Source organism: Rhodnius prolixus, unplaced genomic scaffold (genome assembly GCF_049639745.1).
Source record: "Rhodnius prolixus isolate KJV_2025 unplaced genomic scaffold, Rpr scaffold_2, whole genome shotgun sequence".
NCBI lineage: Eukaryota > Metazoa > Arthropoda > Insecta > Hemiptera > Reduviidae > Rhodnius > Rhodnius prolixus.
Genome location: NW_027411592.1, coordinates 42914614 through 42941846, shown reverse-complemented (window position 1 = coordinate 42941846; position 27233 = coordinate 42914614). Strand labels below are relative to the sequence as shown.

At 34.6% G+C, this 27233-nt stretch overlaps 2 protein-coding genes across 6 annotated transcripts in view; both read left to right on the top strand.

Moving 5' to 3' along the window:
• Nca (neurocalcin homolog) overlaps positions 1-27233 on the top strand; it is a 430495-nt gene that overhangs the window by 259287 nt on the left and 143975 nt on the right. The window lies entirely within an intron of this gene.
• The window catches only part of LOC141449705 (neuronal calcium sensor 2), a 419318-nt gene that overhangs the window by 259096 nt on the left and 132989 nt on the right, over positions 1-27233 (top strand). The window contains exon 1 of one of the 4 annotated variants that reach the window (XM_074119366.1): positions 1436-1977. The exons of the other annotated variants lie outside the window; for them this stretch is intronic. The gene's annotated coding sequence lies outside the window, so the exon portion shown is untranslated. Of the gene's footprint in view, positions 1-1435; positions 1978-27233 lie in introns of those variants that run through there. 4 annotated transcript variants of the gene reach the window in all.

Here is a 27233-nt window from a genome sequence, read left to right as displayed (position 1 = left end):
TGCTATCTGGTTAGTTTTTGGTGCCATACTACTCTTTGGGGTAGGCTTTGTCTGCTGCAGAAGACAGCGCATCCAATCGAGTGGCAGCTTTGTCCAAGAGAGGACCGTATTGATTTTGTCAATGCTAAAAAGTTTTCTTAAGGTTGATTTTCCTCTGCTTTTGGTAAATACCGAGGAAAGTTAGAATAATTTCTCTTAGACATTAAAAATGGTGAAAGTAGAGAGTTTTAAATGCCAGTATTATGGATTTCAAATATGAACGTATATTGTAATAAAAATGAGGTTATATTGTACGCGGTGTATGGTGGTATTATGGGACAGCGTTGCCCCATATATAAACCTCGTTAATCGTCTGCCGAACAAGTGTGAAAAGTGGCACTGAGGACGAAATAGGTGTCTTATAATTTTTTATTTTTTTTCCACAGGGTATACTATAAAGGGCCTAAAACGATCATTTCAAGGATTTCTTGACATTTCTCTAAGAAAACTGATTACACCCTAATTTTTATCCTTAATGTACGATAATTGTGTAAAATATAGTTTTGTGGCATATTTAAGGCTTATCTTTACAATTCATGGAGAAACGAGAACATTAACTATAATTATTATGTGTGTCCCATATTACCTACCACACTTTCTGAAAAACCCAATGTGGCACCACGACAGACTTTTTCAGTGTAACTCCAGTCTCCTTGCTGTAATCCATCCAGGACACCAAATTTACAAAGACAAATAATTTATGTCTATGATTTTACTTCAGAGTAGAATTTAAATTCAGGAGTGTTAAAAATATGCAAGGTAAAAAATAAAGACTGTCCCATATTTACTATCTTCTCACCTACCCGAAGCTTTTTTCAGCGCACTTCCGGACTCTGGATAGTGTTCTTTCGTTACAGACAACACTATCCATTTCCGGACAGTGAGAAGAAGCTCCTAGGAAGAGAAAATCTGAGGGCGCTTACGAAATATCGCATTGTTATTGCCATAGCAACTGTTGCTTAGATTATTTTAGGTTTTACTCGAAATAATTGTGTTTTTTAAATATGGTCTGCTACTAGTGCTGTGCATTGCGGATACAACAGCCGCTTCGAGTCGCAATGACGAGAATCATTTTGCGAACTGGTCTTACAAATAAACTATTTTTGTTATTTTTGAAAATGTTTTTTTTTTTCAGTACGTATAGATTTTTTTTTGATATAATTGCACCAGAAGCAGATCATGCGACCATTTCATGCAATTCTTTTTTTTAAGAAATACAAAATAAGGTGCACTAGGTGTAAAAGCTGGTCGGGTAGGTCGAAATATATGCCCCAAAGTAGATGAGCTTATATTTTTAGCCAGACTAGTAAGTTGTATATGGTATAAAAGTGGGGAAGGATTTAGCGAATGTTTGTAGCAAAGCCGGTAGAGGGTGCGTCTGTTGTTGGAGGGTTGTGTGGGGCAGTCAGCAGTCCCGCCTTGCAGCGCGCCGAGGTCACCTCAATATAGTGTGCGTCCTGGTACCAACTCTTTGGAAAACCTTCTCTTCTTTAGTTTGTTCTGGTTTTTTTAATTTATTTTTTTTTTCTAAAATATTAAAAAGTTGATACAAGAATTTGATATTAAAGTGAAATATATATTTAAAAGAAGGGAGTAAACAATTGGTTTTTTTAAGAAAATATTAAACCTGGTTAATAAAAGATAAATTCAAATTTAAAAGCAAAAAAAAAGTGAAAACATTAACTTGAAGTGAGTAATGTGTGGAAGCTGTGCATTGGACTGATCGGAGCTGGACACTGCCGCTGCATGGGTCCTCGCTGTCAGTCCATCTAGCTGGAGAGAGCCAAACACTGCCTCGTCTGTCCACAAAAGGCGCTATATAGTTCAATATTTTTGTAAATATAATTACCTAGGAGAAATAATCTACTGCAACTGTCCAACAAATCTCTAATATCACCATTAGAATACACCTTTAGGTTTTTTTTTCATAACACACCGGTAAGTAAATAAAATCGATATATAAGACGCGCGGGAAACCGCCATATTGCACCTTTTTCCCGGACTTTTTTGCCGGTTTGAAATTATACTTTATTTATTTATGTTCTATTTTATTAATCAGCTTTTATATAAAATAATATATTTTGAAATTTAATTTATTTTAAAATTGACAGCTTTACATGATTGCGTCATTTTTGTTTACTCTGATTAAAAATGGAGATTGTTATTTTAGTTACTGTTTAACGAGTGTGATTAAGTGAAAGTGCGACATCGTTCACAAATATTATTGATGTTTTTTTGTTTGATTGCACATTATACTGCAAGTGGTCATTTTATATTGTTTTGCGGCCCTATTTAATATGCATAATACTTGCCAGTGACTGGTTAGTTCCCCATTGGACTTTTGCAAAGCATACGTTTTCTTTTTTTCTAAAAATATGCATATCATTATCACCAATTTAACTATATATAAGACTACTTCGAACTATATTTAATGCTGGTCATTTTCCTGAAAGGACAATATCATTTTCCCTTGTCTTACTATGCTTAATGTTTTGCGACTTTATTTTTACACCAATTTCCAAAATCTTGAACATGAAAATGGTATTTTTTGTCTTTATTTGTTTTTTTTTTTTACTTTTGATTACGTTTTTGTGTTGCTAAAAAGAGCAGGATTGAAAAGTTATAATTTTGTGTTTGGATAGAGACCGCCACCTAAGGATTCACTGTGTTTTTCGTCACTATCGATTAACCAGAAGTTAGCCATGAATGCATCGATTTTTCCAGTTATTTTCGATTTTCTCTGAAATCACCATAGGGGTTTTTATTCTTCAAAATATATATAACGTTTTATCTGTATATATAATTTTTACTTCGTTAATTTGAAAAGTAATTCTGAAAAATTTGTTGTATTTGGTTCTGGTGGAAAGGTGAGTTTGGGCACTTATCTAATGTGTCTTCATTGTCAGTTGTACAGTCACAGATATCTGAGCTACAAATCAAATCGGAAAAGGCATCTATACTGGGCATTTTGTTTTTTTGGGGGGGCGAAGGAGGAGCAAAAAAGTGCAATGCATTTCAAGTATCAAGACTTTTTCACTTTCTGGAGACATTATGCATCTCTTTTACGTGTCATTTTGATTTGGTGAAACTTTGTTATATACATTGACTTTTAGAAAAGTGAAATTAGAATTATAAATTAGAAAAAATTTGTTGTTAGATATTGAGTAAATTGGATGAATGTTGCACTTGGTCGCCTACGATTGCAGTATTATTTAGTTAGCGTTAATGCTATGAAAACTAAATAATTTTTTTTGCCTGTTCACATGATTTCTGAAGTGATAGAACAATATTAAATTCAATTCTATAAACCACCAATGTTAGTATGGTTCCTTAGCTCCTGAACCTGCTAGATGTAGCGGACGAGACTGTTGATTGATTGGTTAGAAGTGAAACAGAGGGTGCTGTTAATGTGTTTGTGATCTCTTTAGAAAAAAAAAAAAATGCATTAATCTATCTATATTGATGAAGGTGTTCGCACTGTTAGACAATCGATCCGTCCGTTCTATTTTTCTATTGTATTAAACCACTGTTAACACTTATTCCTCATGGGCATAGAAGTAAATTAGTTGTTCGATTTATGTTAATGAAGTTCCTATTAGACTAATTTCAATTTTACTTTGACTTCTGATTCGAATATTTAAAAGTTGACATGAAAAGCATCCTCAATTACTTCGTTGATTGCAATATTAATTTGTTCATGTGCTTAGAATATAATTACAAATCTCTTTACGGCACAATTTTTATTTAAAAAAGATTACTAATTAGCATATATGTATAATTAGTTTAATTAAAATGCGGTTCCGTTAACAGCGATATTATACAGCATTACTGTTGGCATTTTATTTCGAAACTCACTTTGACATATTTTTTGCTTTTTAGCATTACTTCTTATCTACTTTCAATCTATTTGTGATTTGTAGTTAGTATAAATATTTATTGAAGTTTACTATTATTGAATTTCATGGGTTTAAAGGATAACAGCGCTGCTTATTTTATTTTAATATTATTTTTTTTCATGAAAAAATTATACCTCAATAAATACAAATCGCGGGAAGAACGACTCTCTGTTTAGGTACTATAGTACCTGCGATCGTTTTCAAGTTTTCAACCTGGCAATCCAGGATTCAAATCGGGTATATATACGAGGGTCGTTTGAAAAGTCCGTGCAAAAATAAAAACTACTTAATTTTTTGGGGTAAACCTTTTTTATTTTTCAACATAGTCTCCTTTTAGGCTTATACACTTCGTACAACGCTGCTCTAGTTTGTTGATCCCTTCCGAATAATAGGATTTGTCCAGGTCTGAAAAATAGCCATTCGTTTCTGCAATCACCTCGTTTGAATAAAATCTTTTTCCCCTCCAGCCATTTCTTCATATTGGGGAACAAATAGTAGTCCGAGGGAGCCAAGTCTGGAGAATAGGGGGGATGTGAAACGAGTTGGAACCCTATTTCCATTAATTTTGCGACCACAACTGTTGAGGTGTGAGCTGGTGCGTTGTCGTGATGGAAAAGGACTTTTTTGTGGGCCAATCGTGGGCGTTTTTCTTGCAGCTCGGTTTTCAAACGGTCCAATAACGATGAATAATATGCACCTGTAATAGTTTTACCCTTTTCCAGATAGTCGATGAGGATTATTCCTTGAGAATCCCAAAAGACAGTCGCCATAATCTTTCCGGCCGAAAGAACGGTCTTCGCCTTTTTTGGCGCAGATTCCCCCTTGGTAATCCATTGTTTAGATTGTTCTTTGGTCTCAGGAGTGTAGTGATGTATCCATGTTTCATCCACAGTGACGAAACGACGCTTAAAGTCCTGCGGATTCTTCTGGAACAGCTGCAAACCGTCCTTGCAACACTTCACACGATTTCGTTTTTGGTCAAGCGTGTTGATGCAAAATATGTACCCGTTCATTCGAGATGCCCACAGCACTAGCAATCTCACGCACCTTCACTCTTCTGTCATCCATCACCATATCATGGATTTTATCAATGATTTCTGGAGTAGTAACCTCAACAGGGCGTCCAAAACGTTCTGCGTCACTAGTGCCCATATGGCCACTCCGAAAATTTCAAAAACCACTTATAAACTGTTCTAATCGAAGGTGCAGAGCCACCATAGTGTTTATCAAGCTTCTCTTTAGTCTCCTGAGGCGTTTTGCCTTTCATAAAGTAGTGTTTAATCAACACACGAAATTATTTTTCGTCCATTTTTTGAAAATCACTCGACTTCCTCGATTCAAACGAATACCAAACACAAAGAAATAGACCGATCTGGCTGAAACTTGGTGTGTGTTCTTCCAAGAGATGCTACTAACTAAACATAACCTCGATACGCGCCAGTAGTACTATCTCTCTGACTTTGCACGGACTTTTCAAACGACCCTCGTAGCTCCCCAATTTTAAAAGTCATTGCTAGCTGTTAGATTAATCGTTGTCTTTTTACCGATTTTCTAAGCTAATTTATTTCTTCAAAGCGTAAATCTGGGATGTAACTCACCTTAATTAAACTATTAAATATACTCTTTTGTTGGAGGCGTCACGGTAGCCGAGCGGTTAAGAGGCGAGACCTGCAAAGCTAAAATGTATTGTGGTACTGGGTTCGATTCCCGGTCTTAGGCCTTGGATTTTATTTAATGGTTAATAAAAGAAATTTACCATTTTTTTATTTTATGGATTTAATCGAGTTGTGCAGTAAACGGCGCAATTCACCAAAAAGAAATAATATCCTACATAAATTTACTTTCCAACTTACAATTTCAAGAAAAACTATCTATAATTTTTTTTTTGTTAACTAATATCCACCTTTGTTCGCACTAGAAAATTGATTGTAAAAAATCACCACATCAAATCGACAAATCTTAAAGGATCTCTTTCCATGAATTCGCAATATCACAAAAATGAAAACAACAAAAATTATCACCACCAGGCTGCTGATTTTAAAGCTAAACTTATTTTCAAAAAGGATTGATTAATTTTTTTGTAGTAAGAAATAGCAGTTCTTGGTCTTATCTTTTTCTTCCACACAATCAAGGTGTGCCAAACTCTGTCAATTTAGTCTGTTGAACTTATGTTGCAGTAAAGTTGTCTACGGACTGCTATATTATGGATGTGCAAGATTAGAGATTTATTGTAAATAATTTTGCAGCTAGCGATCGATTGGACGGGTCAGTTATTGATGTAAATAAGTAATGCAATAATCCATAACTAAGTGTAAGATTCATTAAGTTTGCATTAAAGATAAATTTTGGAGTTAATTATGCTTCGTAGTCGGTAAATATTTTGTATTTAAAACATAAATTAGAACGGGATTATCGGTGTTTTATCATATAAAAAAGAATGAGAACTTTATATTGACAAATTTTAATGAAGATATCGTTTTAATTGAAGAAAGCATTTTTTTGTATAATACAAAAAATCAAGCAATATGAACTTAGGAAATTGGTTTTATGCACGCGAATCATATATTTGATGAATAATTCCTCAGAGTATTTTAATATTCAGCACTATTGAATATTACAGATAAAAATCCAAGACCACGACCGGAAATTGAACGAACAACCACCAATACTGCTTAATGTGACCCACCATTTTAGTAGAATTTTTAAAGATTTAGTCTACGTGTTCCACAGCAGTTTTAGTTAATTTTAAACTGACTTTTTTTAAAGTTCTCCAACCTGTACTTTTTTTTTGGCAAGATTATTTTACAATTGTTATAAAACTTTTTTAGAATATTTCTAACCCTTTCGTAGTGTCTGAACAGGTTTTCAATTTTTAAGTTTTTACTAGCAATAACTTCTTTTTTTTAGGAGGCTTTTCTGAGTTAGGAAAAGGTTTTCTTTTTACCAATTGGCACGCGCTTGTGGGAATGTAGCATATAATTATATAAACAACAAATCGTAGGATGTTTATAGTTGATATTTCGAATCGGAGTCACTTCCGGGCAACTATGGGACAGAATCAGCCATAATCTGGCATTAACACTTAACTGAATCTATTTCTCAGATTTGTGAGAGTTTTCAGAAAAAAAAAACTCCATTTATTTTTTAAAAAATTTGTTTGCTCTTTATCATATTTTTCAAGTGTAAATATCGAACTTACACATGAACAGGAACTAAATATGTAAAAACAGTAAAGTAACGCTTACTTTTTCAACCTGGTTTACCAAATTTAGATGTCGTAATTTCGTTCCTTATAATCCGTTTCACCTAGTAAAGGTAGTTGGACGTTAAGCCCCGCCTGAAAAAATAGGCGATTACTTTACTTAACGTTTCTTTAATCCGTTTCCTTTCTTAAGACTTTAAGGTAATGTCGTTAGCCTCACGTTCAAACTCCTTCCTGAAGAACCCTGGTCATTTGTCTTTGGAGATTTCTTTCTCGTAGGCCAGCTGGTTTCACCACAGAACGCAATCTACTCTTGGCTTGCATGCATGTATACAAGATGTATGCGAACCATATCCGAGAATTTAAGCTCTCCACTTGCAGTCCGTTTTGAACATCACTCTATTTGGAACTCCATCTCGAGTCGATTGCTTTGTCTGAGTGTCGGTATTATCAAAGAACCAGTGAACTCTCTTATGTTTTAACTTTCTGGACTCGTACATTGTCCCAGTTTGGAATAGTTCAGTTATTCATTTTTATGGATTCTTTAACTGTTACTTTAATTACATCTTCACATTTCCTAAACCTGCGTTTTCTCAATTTATTTATCAACCAAATCCATCAGAGTTTCTTTCCTTTAGTCTGGAAACATAGTGGAGCGGCGAGCCAAGCGGCCATGATAGTTGCTTCAAATCAAAGAGACCGACAAACAGCGAGCAAAGAGAATCGCACGCACATAGTGACGAGTTTAAGTCGCGTTTCTCCTTTCGACGAGACATGGTGGAGGAATTATTTCTATATGAAAATTCTTCCTTGAAAATTTGGTATTTACAGCAGCTTAGTAGCAGGAGCAGCAGTGTTCATGATATAAACAGGACTAGACATGAACATGGTGAATTCCATCACTTGTACCAACAACTTCGGCAGCATCCTGGCAAGTTTCATGCGTATTTTCGAATGTCTGTTTCAACATTTGATTACATACTAACCAGTGTTGAAGGCATGTTAATCAAGAATAGGACAAATTTTAATGTTAACCCCATTAATCCTGTTCCATTCCTTATCCAACATAAATCGGTTGTGATGTAGAAAATCCTTTTGATCCCACAGAGGTTTATTTAAAAAAACTTCACCAATAAATGAAGCAATGTCCATTTTAACCTTGAAAATTGAGTTCGATAAGAGCGAAGAAATCAAACATGTTACGACACATTGCTCTACACTCTCTTGGTAGCGTTGCTCTATCTTCGCTTTGCTCCCCATATGATAACTTGTGTTTGTTTTCGCCGCTTTGCTCGCCGCTCCACTATGTTTCCAGCCTTAGACAGGCTGCCTTAGTTCGGGCTATAAGGTCTGTTTCCCCAGGTTACGGATTAATTAATCCAGAAATCCGATTGTACTAGTGTTTTAAGAATTTATTTGGTGTTAAAAGGTTGGAGGAGGGATGCAGCTGCTAGAAAGGGGTGGGGGAGTATTTTTGAGGGAACCTTGGGTCTCTGTAGCATTAGCAAGAGAGCGAATGAGATGGCGTTTAGCAAACGTACCTCATTATAAAATTGGCGATATTAACCGTTAAATAAAATCCAAGGTCTAGACGGGGAATCGAACCCAGTACCACAATACTTCTTAGCAATCATTGCCTCTAACCGCTCGGCTACTGGTGCCACAACTTTACGAAATAAATTATTTGCCATTTTTTTTTTTTTTAGCCCAAAGTAGTTTTTACTAAACTTTTATTACGTCACAGTTGTGGTTAAAGAAAGTTATGTAGGTGTCACACCTATCAACTAATTTATTTTTTGGAATCCAGTTAATATAAGAATTTCTCAGATAAATCTAAATTATTACTTTTGTAAAGAAGAAGTAGAAAATACTATACATAATTTTGGAAAATTTTCTTCGAAATTCCAGTTGAAGGACAAATGATTAAGCTGCTTACCAACGAATTTTAAAGGTCAGTGGTTACCGTCACATAGCTTCTGACCAGTTCTCTCTCTCCTGGGCACCGTTAAACTGTCGCCAACTAACTCCCAACAAGAATCACGCCAGTGTCGCACTTTGGTTTCTATTTTCAAAAAAAGAAAAACAAAAATTAGTAATCTATTATTATCTTAACGCACGAAATTCTGCTGTTGCCTCGGTGAAGACTTATTATTTTAATTTATCAATTATCAATTAATTATGGAGTCATTTCGACCATAGAATCCACTGATAATCGACCTGTCAAGCAGGTAGATAGTGCGACCATACAAAAACTTTTGATATCACCGATGTTAACTCGACGTCTAAATATCGTAGATGTATCATCAGAGTACGAGGGTCGTTTGAAAAGTCCGTGCAAAGTCAGAGAGATAGCACCACTGGCGCGTATCGAGGTTATGTTTAGTTAGTAGCATCTCTTGGAAGAACACACACCAAGTTTCAGCCAGATCGGTCTATTTCTTTGTGTTTGGTATTCGTTTGAATCGAGGAAGTCGAGTGATTTTCAAAAAATGGACGAAAAATAATTTCGTGTGTTGATTAAACACTACTTTATGAAAGGCAAAACGCCTCAGGAGACTAAAGAGAAGCTTGATAAACATTATGGTGGCTCTGCACCTTCGATTAGAACAGTTTATAAGTGGTTTTTGAAATTTTCGGAGTGGCCATATGGGCACTAGTGACGCTGAACGTTTTGGACGCCCTGTTGAGGTTACTACTCCAGAAATCATTGATAAAATCCATGATATGGTGATGGATGACAGAAGAGTGAAGGTGCGTGAGATTGCTAGTGCTGTGGGCATCTCGAATGAACGGGTACATAATATTTTGCATCAACACGCTTGACCAAAAACGAAATCGTGTGAAGTGTTGCAAGGACGGTTTGCAGCTGTTCCAGAAGAATCCGCAGGACTTTAAGCGCCGTTTCGTCACTGTGGATGAAACATGGATACATCACTACACTCCTGAAACCAAAGAACAATCTAAACAATGGGTTACCAAGGGGGAATCTGCGCCAAAAAAGGCGAAGACCGTTCCTTCGGCCGGAAAGATTATGGCGACTGTCTTTTGGGATTCGCAAGGAATAATCCTCATCGACTATCTGGAAAAGGGTAAAACTATTACAGGTGCATATTATTCATCGTTATTGGACCGTTTGAAAACCGAGCTGCAAGAAAAACGCCCACGATTGGCCCACAAAAAAGTCCTTTTCCATCACGACAACGCACCAGCTCACACCTCAGCAGTTGTGGTCGCAAAATTAATGGAAATAGGGTTCCAACTCGTTTCACATCCCCCCTATTCTCCAGACTTGGCTCCCTCGGACTACTATTTGTTCCCTAATATGAAGAAATGGCTGGCGGGGAAAAGATTTTATTCAAACGAGGAGGTGATTGCAGAAACGAATGGCTATTTTTCAGACTTGGACAAATCCTATTATTCGGAAGGGATCAACAAACTAGAGCAGCGTTGGACGAAGTGTATAAGTCTAAAAGGAGACTATGTTGAAAAATAAGAAAGGTTTACCCCAAAAAATTAAGTAGTTTTTATTTTTGCACGGACTTTTCAAACGACCCTCGTACTTCTCTTTATCTAATACAGAAAGAGGAAATATACAAGGAATTAAACCTGAAAGAGTGGTTTTTTTATAACTTATTATTTATTTATTGCTACCTGTATAATACATACGTACTTGAGGCAAAGTGTGGATAAAGGGTAATTACAATATATATTTTATATCTAATAAACTGTTTGAGATTTTCTCATATATACTTCTTCCACGATTTCCTTGAACTAGAAATACTTATTCCTTTAATCTGTAAAACATTTCCCCTAGAGGTAGTTCTGGTTGAAAGGTGAAATTAAGTTCCATTTCAGGTATCCTTTTACTGTGTGACCTTATTATACGAGTTTATCTCAACAGAAATTAGGCATACAATTATAATTCCATATTTGAGGAAAACCTGTTCCACGTGAACGCTGTTTTATTAGATAAATTTCGTAATTTTAAAGAATTTTTCGCACAAATTCTAAATTTGATCGAAAAATTACGATATGATCAAGGTCAAAGGATTTAAATAACAAAAATCAGCGTAATGAAATTAAGGCTAGCGCAATCATAAATTCTCTTAGATAACAGAATGATTTTAGAATGGATGGTGCTACCACTTTGTTTGATTGGATTTGACCTTCTAATTATTTAATGTCACCCTCCATCTTCAAATAAGTTTGCATAAATTAATGTAAATTGAATTACGGAATTTAACTTAAAACTGTTCAATTTTCAAATTTTAATAAATATTTCAGACACCAAAAACACCAATCATTGCAAGTAATTGGCCCGCCCCCTCTTCAAAACTGTTTTCAAGATAATTGTAGGTATTGTTGAAGATTTGATAATTAGAATAGAATAGAGAGACAATCAGTTCAGTTGATTATACAACAATGATTAGACTTTGATGAGTATAATTAGACGAACGAGTGTAGTAGCATGAAAGTCGGTCGATACATTTCGCTGGCTTGTCATGCATATGGTTGATCCAGATAAACTTAGTCCTTGCTAATGTCCTTATTGCCGTACTTGGTTTCAAGTTCCACACGAAGGGATGGGCCAAAAAGGTGATTGCCCTATCTTATCTAAACGTTCAGCATCATTTACTTTTAGCGCTTTAAACTGGATGATTCCCTCTTACAAATTTCTTTTTTAATAAACCTAAAAATAAAATGTATTTACATTTTCAAGTCCAGCTACAAGTCTGATAATGAAAGTAGCTGAGAACGTAGGCGAACTACGTGGGTGCAGTCTTTTCAGTGGTCTAAATCCAGTCTTATCTTAGGTTTGCAATAGAGTCCGCTTCTGTAGGAACGTACAAGAAGAGTTTGTATTACAACTGAGTAATTCATGAGTAAAGGATTGGATGGAGATCTTTGATTGAATGTAAGTTAACTTTAACCCGTATTTCCAATTAATTTCGTCTAAATCTGTTCTTTAATTGCAAAGTATCTGGCCTCTTTTTAATATCTTCTTCTTTATATTAAATATTTATTTTAATTGTTTTAACTTGCCGGATTTTCGAGAGTGGTAAAAATCAAATGTTTTTAGCTCCAAGTCTATTAGCTTATTTTCATTTCTTAAAATGGGTGAATTAAGTTTTTTTTCCATTATAAATTGTAGGTATTCACTATTTTCACAATTATACAACAATAGGGAATACTGAATTATGCAGTAAATCTATTAGTACGTAAAATATGAGATCGGAGGGAAGATGTCTCTGTCTCCCAGTGGTGGAACTTTGCACAGGACTTCAGATCACTGGTTGAAGTAAGATAAATAGTCGTGAGGTCAGCGGCGTTAAAAGAGGGTTGGATTAGCGCAGAGTTCGGTGGATTCCCATGAGGAGATCCTTGATCGAACTTAGATTTTTCTCTTTCCAGGAGCTTCTTACTCCTCCATAGCCCTGTGATAAGACATTTTTTCTGTGACAGGATGTTGCTGACAGGTGGCTGAAATCTCTTACAGTTTTCGGCAAAGACCAGTAAACAGTATTTTATAAAAATAAAAAAAGGTTTTATTTTGGCTCTACTCTTTAGGTATCATTAACCTCTTTTAATGATGAGAATTGTTGCGTTATCCAGTTAATTATTTAACCTTTAGAGCAGCGTTTCCCATCCTTTTTTTTGGCTCGCATACCACTTGGTAAAAATGATTGTATTTCGTGAAATTTGTTATTCCGAGAGTCTTATTTTATTATTGTTATCTTTATTTGTATAAAGATATAATGTATCTGTTACAAAGGAGTTCAAGTTCATGTTCCCTTTATACGAGTAAACTGTAAGATCTTAGTTTTAACAATTTTTTTTAACAATTAAAAATGATTTTCTCCTCAAAATTATTAATTAATTTACAAAGTTCTTTAGGATTATTTGGGATTTGTGCCCAAATCTTCTAAATTAATTTTTTTTAAGCATTCAACCACCGGTAAATACCAATTAAATTTAATGTTGCTTGGATAGAGATTACTCATTACAATCAGTCTCTTTAAGCAGATCTTTACGTAGTTATCATTTAAGTTCTGTCACATGATAATTCTATTAAATTTTCTTTATCTTTTATTGATAATTGACGTAGATTTTCCTGAATTTTCTTTATAGAAGGGGGTTTGAAATCCAATTATCATTTGTGTTTTCGGGTTTTGGAAAATACTCCATGAAAGACAATTTTAATCCTGTTAAATGTGCTATTATATTTTCTCGTATATCTTGAGACAGACTAACCTTATTATGTACATATTAACCACTTTACTGTATAATATTATTAATTAAAATAATTTGTATGTATTATTGGTAAAAACGTTTCTAATGATATTTTTATCCTTTGATTTTTTTTTTAATTTTTTATATCCGCCATTATTGATGATTTTTCGCGTACCATCAACTAGCAATTCGCGTCCTACCAATACGTGTACCACAGGTTGGGAAACGCTGGCTTAGGGAAAGAACTTTGTACAAAGTTTAATATATCTTATACAGGTCTCCATCCTAAAGAAGCTCCTGATGAAGGGAACCTATAATAACCGAAACGTAGAACAGTAATAGAACTGCCTCAGTTTGATTCAAAAATAAAACCAAAATAATGGCGATGCCTCCGTTCTTCCTCACCCCCCAAATTTTTAATTCTGTAGCTGTATTTGTTTATCATTTTCGTTCGTTGAATATTAAGACAGGTTCTTTTATTGAGTTTAATGAGAGATATTAATCGAGCTTCGTTTCACTTATTTTGACACAAGCATTTTCACCGCTTAGTTATGGATTCCCCTAATTTAATAAAGCATTTAATCTTTTTTTTCTACTTCGTGAATGAATTATAAGCGAAACTGCCTCTATTTCAACATTCACTTTACAGAATGGCAGGTTATATTAATTTTTAAGTAGGTATATTCTTTCAGTTCTTGGCTCAAGATGTGAAAACATTAAAAATATTTGTCAAATTAAAATTTCTCTTAAAGTAGACCTTAAATTCTTTCCATGTAAGAATAAAAATTGAATATTTTTGTCTCTAAAATATTTTATACTTTATACACATAACTTAAGTAAAACCAGGCGATGGATGCAATAAAAACAAATCTTTATTATAAAATGACAGTGTATATTTGAAAATAAATGCAATAAAACTAGCGGATTAACGATGGCGTGTTGAGGGTCTAGTTTACATCGACTTAGTTTCAGTTGAAAAGTGGAAAGTGTAATAAAATAAAGTATACAGCTGTAACATTGCCCCTTTGCTGCTGAATTCTCTCTCTTAAACTGGGCAAAGTTGCCATCGCCAATAACGTTTCCTGCGAGTTCTCCAGTCCTCCTAGACTGTGTAGTACGAGTAATATGTTGGAGTGTGTAATATGTTGGAGATGAAGGTTTTTCACTTGTGGCTACACGTGTATAAATAGAAATCTTTCATTATTCATCACGCGTTCTATCTAAGTTTGTATTCGAGTGTATTCGTATTATTAAGAATTTGGTTTCAATAAAAGTTAAGCCCTTCCACCACCAAGGAGGGCTCCTCAATGCCCTAAGTTTTCTTCTCTAAGATTTATTTAATTAACTTCCAGCTGTCTGATTTCAAAGATATTAATAATGAGAAATATGGAGGGGGAAAAAATTAATAAAATATTTCCTTAGAAGTTCCATAAACCTGTTTGAGGTTGTCCTTAGTATCCTCTTTAGTCGGAGATGTAACGATGACAATAACTGACACCACCACCCACTCACTGAGGGGAGAAGTTCCCCATGGTTCAACTCTCCCTAAGCCCTAAGTCAGGAGTCGCAAGCGGCTCTTTTATCCAAATCGTATGACTCTTCAACCTGTCCCAAATTTAAATTGTATATTTTATTGGAACAAATGAACACTTGTTTTATTAAAGATATTGTTTCAAAATTAATATTAAATATGATTGGTTAGAAATTGAATAAAGTAAAAAGTAGTAAAGTAATCGCCTATTTTTTCAGGCGGGACTTAACGTCCAACTACCTAGAAATTGAATAGAATTTTATTAAAATAAAGACGCCGACTTTTCATTCAAACACAGGTTTAGTTATTATTTATTTGTTTATTTGAGGCGCCACGGTAGACGAGCGGTTAGAGGTGAGACCTGTAAAGCTAAGATGTACTGTGGTACTGGGTTCGATTCCCGGTCTTAGGCCTTGGATTTTATTTAATGGTTAATAAAAGAAATTTACAGTAAAGTACGTTTGCTAGTAGCCTCCGTCCACGACACCTAATTGGTAGTTGGACGTAAAGCCCGCAAGAAAAAATAGGCGATTAATTTACTTGTTTACTTATTTGTTTATTTACTTTTGCAATATTAAAAATAAATATATAAAACAATTAAATGTTATTGAATATCGTAAAATAATAATTTGCGAATACAAATGATCTACAGAATTTTTCACAATATCATCCTTGCAGCTCTTGGTAAGATTTATTAAAATTATTTAAGGGAAAAATGGCTCTCAACTTGAAATAGGTTGCCTACCCCTGCCCTAAGTCATCTCCAGGGTTGGCAAATATAAATGTTACTTTAATTAGCCTAAACATGAAAGCTAAGCCTAGGCGCATTAGCTTCTTTGAAGTTCGGTCAATATTTTTAAATTATTAAGTCTGACTTTTGGTTAGATAATTTTCTAAAAAAAAATTAAAAATAAACTAGACAATTTTGTTATCTCACACTCCCTTCAATAATTTCCATCAGACTGGCCTTGGAGCCTTTCAGTGATTTAATGCAAAATATTCAGCTTTAAGCTTGACAGGTAGCGTTTTGTTGGTAGATAATAGTAGAGGCGTGGTTAACTATAGGGGGATTCACTGTCAAGCACGCTACTAAGAGCTCTCTGCTTTGATGGCCGCATTTAAGGGATAGACAATTAGGAATTTCGGGAAAATCAAATCTCCTGTTCTCGCACCATTGCACAATAGCTGGCCATTAAACATCGTCAAGGCTATTATTAATTATAAATACTGAAATTCCATTTCTATTATATTCATCTTGTAGTTCGTATACCTTTTAATGTGTAGCTTTCTTTAAATAGATCTGAGGCTCAGCAATGTTAAAATATTTTTCAAATTAAGTGCGGACAAAAATGACGTTTATAGGCTGAAAAGTGAATCGGTCATTTTGTGTTTACAATTTTGACATAAGTAGTTTACTTAAAAAAAGTATTTGACTTTAATTTCACGTTCACTTTAAAGGTACCATTTTCTTAAAAAGAAAAAAGGAAATCAGTATAAAATAGAAAAATATATTGTGTACAAAATGGTGGTTAGTGCTGGAAAATATCAAAGATATATTCCGTGCAATCTTTTCCCAATTCAGCCAATTTCCTCCAAATGCGGAAGTTTGGTTCCATATTTGATACTTATCAATATATATCCTCCTTATATTTTACCGGAATAACACTTTAGAGGTAAATTCCAACCACCCTATTTGCTCTTAAGTTCCCTTGAGAGTTCTTTTTTTCGGAAAAAATGTTTCAAATAAGCGTCGTATTACTAATTATGCCATAAGAATACCAAATTTGAAAAAAATCAACGTAATCGTTTTCGTGAAAATCCAACTTAAAATACAAAAAACTCGATTTGGTTAAAGTGATTTGATATTTTGAAACTTATTTAAAGGGGCGCTATTAAGTAATTTCCATTAGAAGCTTTTCTTGCTGCTCAGATAAATTGATCACTTTACGCTTAGAGTCTCAGGGTGATAGTCAGTTGATTTGAAGATTCTTTTTATTCCAAGCCATGCTCTCAAATTCGTTTCAGTAAGTTTGAAGAATGTTACAAGAATGTCATCTAGGACTGTCGTCCATAAATATGTTTGAAAACCAGCTTTTACGTCTTATTTACTAAATTTTGCTGTTATTCATGGCATTCCTTATCTTTTTTTATTCTTCTGGTTTTTCTCTTTTCTATAAAAACCATCTTATTTTCCCTCCAAGAATCCAATTTATCTTTATTATTCACAAGTACTTAAGGGTTTTAACCTTGTCCATTACTTCAAACTTTTACTGCTCAAGACAAATTCTTTTACTCTTAATTCTTTGACCTTTTCTTCTCCTCTTTTCATCCAATCTGCTTTTCCTCATTTCCTAATTAGGTCAAAGTTTTATTTAAATTCTTTTTCCAATTGCTTGTTTTTTTGGTTTTCTTTAAAAAAGTTTTTAGACGTTAAGAGGGAATTTCCCTTTTAAAGGTTATAAATAATTAATTGAACTATGATAAAAAATACTGGAATTGAATTTTGTTTTTCTTGTTGTTTATTGCTACTTCCATTTCTTGTTGTTTATTGCTACTTCCATTTCTTGTTGTTTATTGCTACTTCCATTTCTTGTTGTTTATTGCTACTTCCATTTCTTGTTGTTTATTGCTACTTCCATTTCTTGTTGTTTATTGCTACTTCCATTTCTTGTTGTTTATTGCTACTTCCATTTCTTGTTGTTTATTGCTACTTCCATTTCTTGTTGTTTATTGCTACTTCCATTTCTTGTTGTTTATTGCTACTTCCATTTCTTGTTGTTTATTGCTACTTCCATTTCTTGTTGTTTATTGCTACTTCCATTTCTTGTTGTTTATTGCTACTTCCATTTCTTGTTGTTTATTGCTACTTCCATTTCTTGTTGTTTATTGCTACTTCCATTTCTTGTTGTTTATTGCTACTTCCATTTCTTGTTGTTTATTGCTACTTCCATTTCTTGTTGTTTATTGCTACTTCCATTTCTTGTTGTTTATTGCTACTTCCATTTCTTGTTGTTTATTGCTACTTCCATTTCTTGTTGTTTATTGCTACTTCCATTTCTTGTTGTTTATTGCTACTTCCATTTCTTGTTGTTTATTGCTACTTCCATTTCTTGTTGTTTATTGCTACTTCCATTTCTTGTTGTTTATTGCTACTTCCATTTCTTGTTGTTTATTGCTACTTCCATTTCTTGTTGTTTATTGCTACTTCCATTTCTTGTTGTTTATTGCTACTTCCATTTCTTGTTGTTTATTGCTACTTCCATTTCTCCTCTGCAATTTTTAAATTTTTAAAACGTACCTAACCTAGTTCTCTGTGCTCCATCTCCATGATTCAATTCTTAATCAATATCAGTAGTTAACAATATAATGCACTTGGTTTTTTGCACATCACAAATTCAGTTTCTGAACATTCATCGAGGAAACTATTCTTACTTTATAATTTTACCTAAATCATTATTCTTTTAACTAACATCTTAATATTATTATTAATAAACTCTAACGGAACTTTTTCAAAGTTTTCAAGATCATAGGTTTCGAATCCAGCAGCTGACCCTTAGATTTTCTCTTCCTAGGAGCTTCTGTCCGGTGATGGACAGTGTTGTCTGTAACAAGAGAACACTGTCCGGAGGCCGACAATGCACTGAATAAAGCTCCGGGCGCCAATAACCTTAGATGTTGACGCGCCTTAAATCATTTAAAAATAATAAAATAAAATAAAAACTTATAAACCTTTTCGATATTACACTATGTATATTCTGATTTATTAATGCAAAAGCAGAGGAACTAAAATAAATGACGTTTAAGAACATTGTTGAATACAATTAGTGGATAAAGCAGTGGTAATGTGAATAGTGATTGTTGCTCGCGTTGTGTTGATTTTGGCTGACTGTTATATCGTGCTGAACTTATAATTTGTGAGTGCCTTATTCCAGTTAATCCGTAAGTGTTCTCACTGCTGCTATCCGTGACTTCTTTCTTAAAGTTGGAGGATGACGTTAAGTGGTATCCTCACCACTTCGCCCTCTCTACACTGTCAACAGCTACTAGTAACCACTATACCGTTATCCCCCATCTTCAATAGAATGTGCTTGGAAGAAGAAGGCTCAGCAACAATCGCTAAAATTACCAATTCAGTGTGATATCAGTTCTCCAACTGAACTACCATTTTGAGAGGGTACCTTCAGCATCTACTCGAACAATCATGCCACCCCTACCTCTCCTAAGACAATCATTAATTTATATTTATTCATACATATTCATAATTCAGACATAAATTAGGTTAGCTCAGTGTGTGTATTTACATAAAGTAATAGTCTAGTTTCGTTACTTGGTAGATATTAACTATTTTTAATCAACAAATCTCATTTTTCAAATATAACATCGTTTATTTCATTATTTGCTTAAAACAAATCTGTCGCATTCGGTGCGACTGAAATTTACACTTTTGTAATCGAATTTGTACACACGCGCAGCAGCATCTGCAAATTCAGCGGAGAACTATGAAATCTGTGAGGACGCTTTCTCAGCAGTAACAGCAACACCAATTTATAAATCAGTAAAAGTCAATAAAGGTCCAAACAGAGCTTTAATGAAGGCGCCACGATGCGGTTAGATGCGAGCCCCTATGCAAAGCTAATGTGCATTGTGGTAATGGGTTCGATTTCTCAGTCACTCTTTATCTCCAACATTCCTGCTCACTATAACTGCCTTGAAAAAAATCTTTGTAAACTTACAAAATTAAACTCCCTTAGACCGAATTATAATTGACCCGCTCTCATCTGGAGAAAAAAATTTGACCACTAACTGATGAAGAAGTTATTTGTCTTGGCTTTCGTGTATGTTAAAAAGTCTTTGTTTGGTCGTAGATGGATGTAATCAATGTGTGAGATAAATTGAGCATCCCCGGTAGTAATTAGTAATAACACAGAACCTACTGGTTATCATAAAATAATATCTTAGTGTGACAACTTTTAAAAATATTATCGTAACTTTGAACGTGTATCAGGGGCCAATTATAGAATAAAACTAAAAGCGATTAAAGCACAACTTAAGAGAACCTGATTGTAACAGAGTACTGTAACTGTTAGCTGTCACTCGTCCAACTGCCTAACAAGAGTTAAGATGGATTGTTAGCCGACAAGACCGAAGTAAGTGCATTGCCAACCACTGCTCTATCTCAATATACAACCCTACAACTACACATAGTCAAGATTACAGTTCGAATCTTTCGATCGACTCCGAGGAATTAATTTCTCGCTGAACAGGACTTCCAATTTTTCTCGGCCAGTCGTTAGCCAGTAAATACTGTTGCTTTTAACAACTCTACCAAGAAGAAGAAGCATCAAGAAATCTCTTGCAATTCAGATCTAATCGCTTAATCTATGACTGTAAATCTTGTGAAGAAAGTTCAAATTTTATCACTAGAGAATAGTAGAGATCGAGAACTTGATTCTGATCCTTGTTTAATTGCCAAAAGCGTATTTTAATTTGTAAGTTTTTATTTTTATATTAATCATACAAAAACCTATAATTCAAAAAATAATTCATACCATTTTAAATTTTCACGAACTTACAGAGCAGAAGTGAAGGACTTTTACCAAACATTCAAATTTCAAACGCATACAAACACTACTGTTTGAAATCCTTAATGCACTTTACAGCATATCAAACCTTCCACATCCTTTTTGTCACCGAGCTAGTTACAGTTTCACAGCCTGCTAGAGCTCTCTCCGTCCAAATCAACAGCAACAGCTCTCCTATCCTCATCTTTCAGACAGACCTCCTGAAATAGAAGTGGCCTAGAAACCTGTTGATGAAGACTTACCCCCATGGGTAATTACAAGTGAACTGAACTTTACTTTTTACAACTCTTGTTCAAATTTTAGACGCCACTTGTAACCTTCTTACATTCTGTACTAAAGTCAAAATGCTGTGACCAATTTCACTTGAAAATATTTTGAATATTTTTCTGGAAATGCTTTCCCAAAAATTAAATAAATTACAGCAAACTAACAGATTACGGCTTCCTCCCTTGGATAGGGGAGAGGCTTTGATGGCCGCGCGTAGACTTGAAAGTGTACGAACTTTCTCGATCGGAAAGGCAGGCTTATTAGTCAAGCTGATCTGGTTCGGTAAGATAAAAAGCAAATTGCAGTGCTCTCCATGCCGGGGGACTTCCTCCCTGCGACTCTGGATTTCCGTAGGAATTATGGGGTTCAGATACTAGCAAGGCTTGTGCTTCGGCTGTCGAGTTGCCAATAAACGCCATCTCTGTTTTCACGGTTGGTTCATTGATGGATAGGGCACGTGTTGGCCTCTGCATCTGGGGACTCCAGTTTGGGCTCAGATGGGAACGCACCTGCCTAGATCTTGGTAATTATGCATCCATTTTTCAGGCAGAGTTGGCTACCATTGAGATGGCAGCTACCTTACTCCGCTGGAAGAGATTTGCCGATACTGATATTAGGTTCTTCACGGATAGCCAGACTGCAATTAAAGCTCTGGCCTCTCCTAGTAAGAACCAAATTTCGGTCAATTCTTGTCATGCTGCTCTCAATTTGTTGGGAGCTTTGAATACTGTTTCGGTTGCTGTTTCGGGTTCCCTAGTTACTCCGGGATCCCGGGTAAAGAACTTGCTGATGAAACAGCAAAGGAAGGAGCTGCGATGATAACAATGATTCCTCAGCCCATTATCCCTGTATCCTATCGATGTTGTAGAACAGAGGTGGAGCAGTGGATTTTGAAGGAACATCGAAAACGGTGGAGATCCCGAGCTGACTGCCGTCAGGCTAAAGAAATTCTTGGCCTGTCAAAAACGGCTATAGTTAGTTGGTTTTAGCAGGCCCCGGATCCGCCAGTAGGTTCAGGTGTTGAGTGTACATGCGAAGTTAGCGTATCATCTTTTCAAATGCGGCCTTACCTAGTTGCCAATTTGCGCTGGTTGTGGTGAGTCCAATGAGACTGTACGGAAGGTCAAGAGTGTCTCCCTACCGGAGATTATAGCATCTGGTAATCTTAACGAACTTTCTAGGCTTATTCAGTGCACTGGGCGATTGAGTCGCCATGCTCCCTAATGTCCAGTTACTACTTTATTGGTTTATTGTATTGGCATCAGGCAAACTTTAGCCGGATTTGTTGTTTTAAAGTCCCGGTATCTCTCAAGAGATGAGTGGTGGGAGGGGAACAATGGGCATTTTGGATTGCCTGCGTTCCTTCCCCTTTCTGGTGGAACTGCCCTTCTAATACCAATTGAAGCCACAGATATTTTTACTTAAAACTTACTAATCGACTATTACCAACTTATATACTGCAAGATTACTTCCGCCAGTTAAGGAATAGAATTGTTACATGCGCAGCAACTCATTTGTGAAAATTTAACCTAGAATTCTAATTTTTTTGTTAATATTAACACTTCTATAGTTAAAACAATATTCTAAATTCAATAATCTAACTTTCAACGGCCCTTTTAATCTAAGTTTAGAGTCATTCTATAAAACGAGATTAATATAGATAGCCCTGTTAAGAGAAGTGTTTTTACTCATAGGTGAAAACCTCTCGCTAAGCTGGCATGGTAAAAACCTGAACTCATTCATTGTAAACCTAACATTCCTCACTTGTTAGATTAATAACTATTCTGGTTAGTTGTTCTGAAGGTTGGTTAATTAAATTAAAAGCTGAAGAATTCTTTTCCACAAGAATCCATCTATCAGATCATAAGCGTATAAATTATTTTCCTATAATTACGTGACTAAACTACTTGATCTAAATTTTATAGATATTTACTTTTTGCCTTCTAAATAGCTCTCATTATTCTACTCCTTAAATTGCAATTATAACAGAACGTCAGTTTTTTTTTTATATATATCAACATTCTTTATTTGATCATATGTGTTTTAAATTAATGACTTTCCTTTCGCCGGAGGTTAAAGGGGACATAATTTTACCCCCCTATCTTTCTTGAAGATATAAAGTGTATTATAATTTGGACATTCTAACGGTGACTTTTTCTCGTTATGTGACCCACAAAACCTGTTTTAGAGCGTGTCTTTTCTAATCCTGGTTTTTTTTTAGAACTTTATTACAAATGTTCAGAAATATTTTAACCAGTAATACTTGTTTAGAAATAACTTGATCGATTAGTGCTTTGCATTTCTAAGTTTTACATCGCAAGCAAATTTGCATCTCATCATTTACTGGCTCATTTTGTCCTTTTGAATTTGTATGTTATCCTTGAATCATCCCAGTGTTGTGGGAATGTATTTTAATTAGAATTTTTTGGTTCTGGATAGTTTATTCAATCAATATAAAGCATGAGAACATATTAACGGTAATCAGTTAAGATAAAAAATTAATAAAATAAAATGGTTTTAAGGTAAGATCGCTTGTATGTTTTGAGAGTGTTGATTGTTCCTCTACTAACTTATTGGGGAAATATTACGTAGAAAAATTACAAACAGAGGCTACCTAAATAAAGGATGATAGTTAATGATTAAGTAACATATCAAAACGTGAAGTCAACTCAAGAAATCGTAAATGTAAGTACGTACAATTCATTCTTCGTTCAGTTCTATTGAGCTAAGAATATGTTGTTAAGGTTAACTTGGAATTTAGCATCAGCTTATATTTACATTTGGTTATTTACATTGTCCTGTTACTTATGCACTTAAATTGAATAAATAAGTAAATAACCCCTGAAATTACAAATAACAAAGTAAGATTTTGTAGATATTAAGGAGATGGCAAGTTTTTTTTTTTTTAATGATTTAAGGCGCGTCAACATCTAAAGTTATTGGCGCCCGGAGCTTTTTTCAGTGCACTGCCGGCCTCCGGACAGTGTTCTCTTGTTACAGACAACACTGTCCATCACCGGACAGTGAGCTGTAAGAAGCTCCTAGGAAGAGAAAATCTAAGGGTCAGCAGCTGGATTCGAACCCGGGACCTCCAGTATGCTAACCTCATAGCTAATCCCTTCCCTGGAGATGGCAAGTATTAATAAAACCATAATCTACTTAGGAAAGGTATGGGTTCTTTTCAAATTTATAATTAAAATTAATTTTAGACATCACCAGAAGCTCAGAAAAACCGTTTCTGATCGGAATACGCCTTGCTAATAACATCTGAGCTCGTCCAGTATGAAATTCAGACAACACAGCGACAACTGTCTCTGGTCGAATGGAGCTTTTTATCTCTCTCTCCCCTGGCCGCTGGTTTGTGGAATTTCAGGGGACAACTTTAAGAAACTGGCAACTATAAGAAAATGTATAAGAGCTCCCAGAACGGTTCGTCTTCTAGGAGTTTGTTTAAAATATTCCAAAAACATTTTACAAGAATTCTATGTTAGATAAAGTGGGCATGACTGTATTTCAGTAAGGTTTCCCTAAAGAATGCATTTTATCGCATACTCTGCATCCCAGCAGCATTAGTTTACAACTTGAAACTAATTTAAAGACACCTACAGTAATCGAAAATTTAGATTTTGTACATCGAGATAGTGATTCTAATGTCAATTAACTATAATATTGGAGCCTTTTATTATAAGGGTTATTAATAAAACAGCAAATATTTCGCACTTTTCGAACTGGAATTGTCACAATTGAAGCAATGTGTTGGCATCGCATTTAACTAACATAAATGAATAATGACGCATTTCCGGCTAAGATGTATACGTACAAAGACATTTCGTTTTTGTGACCTTTAACTGTTTTTGATACTTGCGGAAAATGCGACAAGAACTAGAAGGAGAAGTAAAAAAAGTTTCATTTATGAGAACTCAAAAAGTTTATTTTCTTCTTTAAGGAAGAAAATTGGCAAAAGAAGTTACACAATAAAAATAATAGATTAATATAGATTTTTGCATGTAATCAGAAGCAGTGGTGAAACGTAGCTAACACCTTAAATTGGAAATAAATGTATAAAGTAGAATACACGTACAAGCCGTTGGCAAGAAAGAAGGCAACAAGGTTAGTTAGTGCGCATACAAACCCTCGAAGTTACCTACCTGCAGTGTCGCAGCGAGAATCTAGTAAAGTAACTCTTACAGCTTCTTTCCTTCATCTTAACAAGAAGGTTGGTAAAGTACCTTAGGGCAAACATTTTCTCTGTCATACAACTACTTTTTTTCCACCAAAGAGACTGAGTACTTTGTCTCTACTAATGACTAATACCAGCTTATTATTATCATAATTTTTTCTGATAAAAAATTACCTCTTTGGACTCGTTAGAAATTTATTTGACTTTCTCGCAGGTTTTCAAACTGTAAGGTTAATTATCTCTATAAGTTCTTCCCAGTTAAGCCATACAGGGTGAACCAGTAAGTAATATCCATAGGCCTGCTGTGTGTAGTACATCTAAGGTGGAGTTCAATGACCTATTGGCCAACTTCATATTTTCCACTGTTCTTGAGTGACGTCACTTTAATTTTTTCCCCTAAAATCATTACTTTTTTCCAATAAAAATGTTATTACTCAAAAAGTTTTAGTCCGAATTCGATTCTGATGACACGGTTAGAAAGACAGATGATTTTTCTAAAAATTGACATCATTTCGAAGCATAAGTTATTCTCCAAACAGCCTCAATCTTCCTCCGGATGCTGGAAAAATAAAAGTAATTGAAATTTTTAAGCAAACTTATTAGGCCCTTTAAAAAATTGACTACTGGTCCATCTAAAAGAGTTTTCAATGAATTAAACAACTTATGAATACTGTTGAGTGCTCGTGAACACGTTTTCTTGCAAAACAAACGTAATTTCTTATACGAAGATAAAAGGAATCCTGGAAAATGATATACCGTTTGAAAACCCATTAAACAAGGAAACTTTTATATAAAGTGCCAGCACCTAGGTCTGATAATGATCACGTAAGGGCCTAATGAGTTTTCTTAAAAATTTCGATTACTTTTATTTTTCCAGCATTCGGAGGAAGATTGAGGCTGTTTGTAGAATACTTATGCTTCGAAATGGTGTCAATTTTTAGAAAATTTATCTGCCTTTCTAACCGTGTCATCAGAATCGAATTCGGACTAAAACCTTCTGAGTAATAACATTTTTATTGCAAAAAAGTAATGATTTTACAAAAAAAAATAAATTTAAAGAGGCGTAACTCAAGAACAGTGGAAAATCTGAAGTTGGCCAATACGTCATTGAACTCCACTTTAGATGTACTACACACAGTAGGCCTATGGACAATACTTACTGGTTCACCCTGTATATTAGCGAGGAATAACTTTGTTTAACTTTGTCTTATCATCAGATTTCGGTTGTACCACTCGTTTAAAATTACGTTCGTTTGAAAAACTGTGGTCGTTTAATGTAAATTCTAAAAATTTAAGCGGCTTTTTAGAAATAGTTTCTCCAAGCATTTGGAATTTTTCTAAGCCGTTTCTAAAGAGATTTTTTTGTAAAATTAGACACCATAGAAGTTTACTTCATTAGTTTTTTAAACATTTTCCTGAAAAACTGTTTTAAAGATGTATTTTTAATTGCTGAGGGAAAACGTAGTTAAAGGAAGAGGCTAACGCTTGTTATTTCCATAAATTACTGAGTCCTTGCATAATTTCCTGATCTAAAGAAATTTTCAGCTAGTTTTACAGAATTCTGCTAATATACGTTCAATTATTATACTCGTTTTTACATTAATCACAAAAAGTAATATAATATATGCGTAAATTAATAATTATTTCATTTATATAGATAAATTTAACCTCGGATTCATGGCCAACAAAAAGTATTAATTAATAACGTAAATAGTATTTTCAGGTTATAATAAACAATGCATTTTAAATTTTATATAACATTGTAGACACCCCTACTCCGTTGCCTAAAAGAATCATTATATTTTAGTCTAACTTCACGGGTATGGCAGCTCACTTCTCGCTGCTGATGGTCATTTTTTTTTAAAATATTCTTCGCGAAATTAAATTAAATGCAGAAAACTATTATGTTAGGTTTTATTAAGGAATTAGTAGGGAACTAGTCAAACGGTAGTAAAATTGCCTGCATTGACAGTTTTTCAAAATTTATACGTTCATTAAATACATGTTAGGTTGGGACTCACTTTAATACACAGTTTCACCTGTAAATATCATATATGCGTATAAAACTAATGGCAAAGTACTCGTATAAATTTGTTATTGTGACCAGTAGAGAATTAGGCGGAGCTGTTGAACTTTCGGCTTCAGCGGCGTTTTAATTTTCTGGATGGAGTGGCTTTGCTGGTGAGAGGCGACCGTCTTTGAATAAATAGGTTAGGATGGACAGATGTAGGTACAGACTTGGCATTTTTTGTAGCTGTGGACAAAAAGAGTTTTCAGGTCGTTGTGGTAAAGGGTTAGCTTTGAA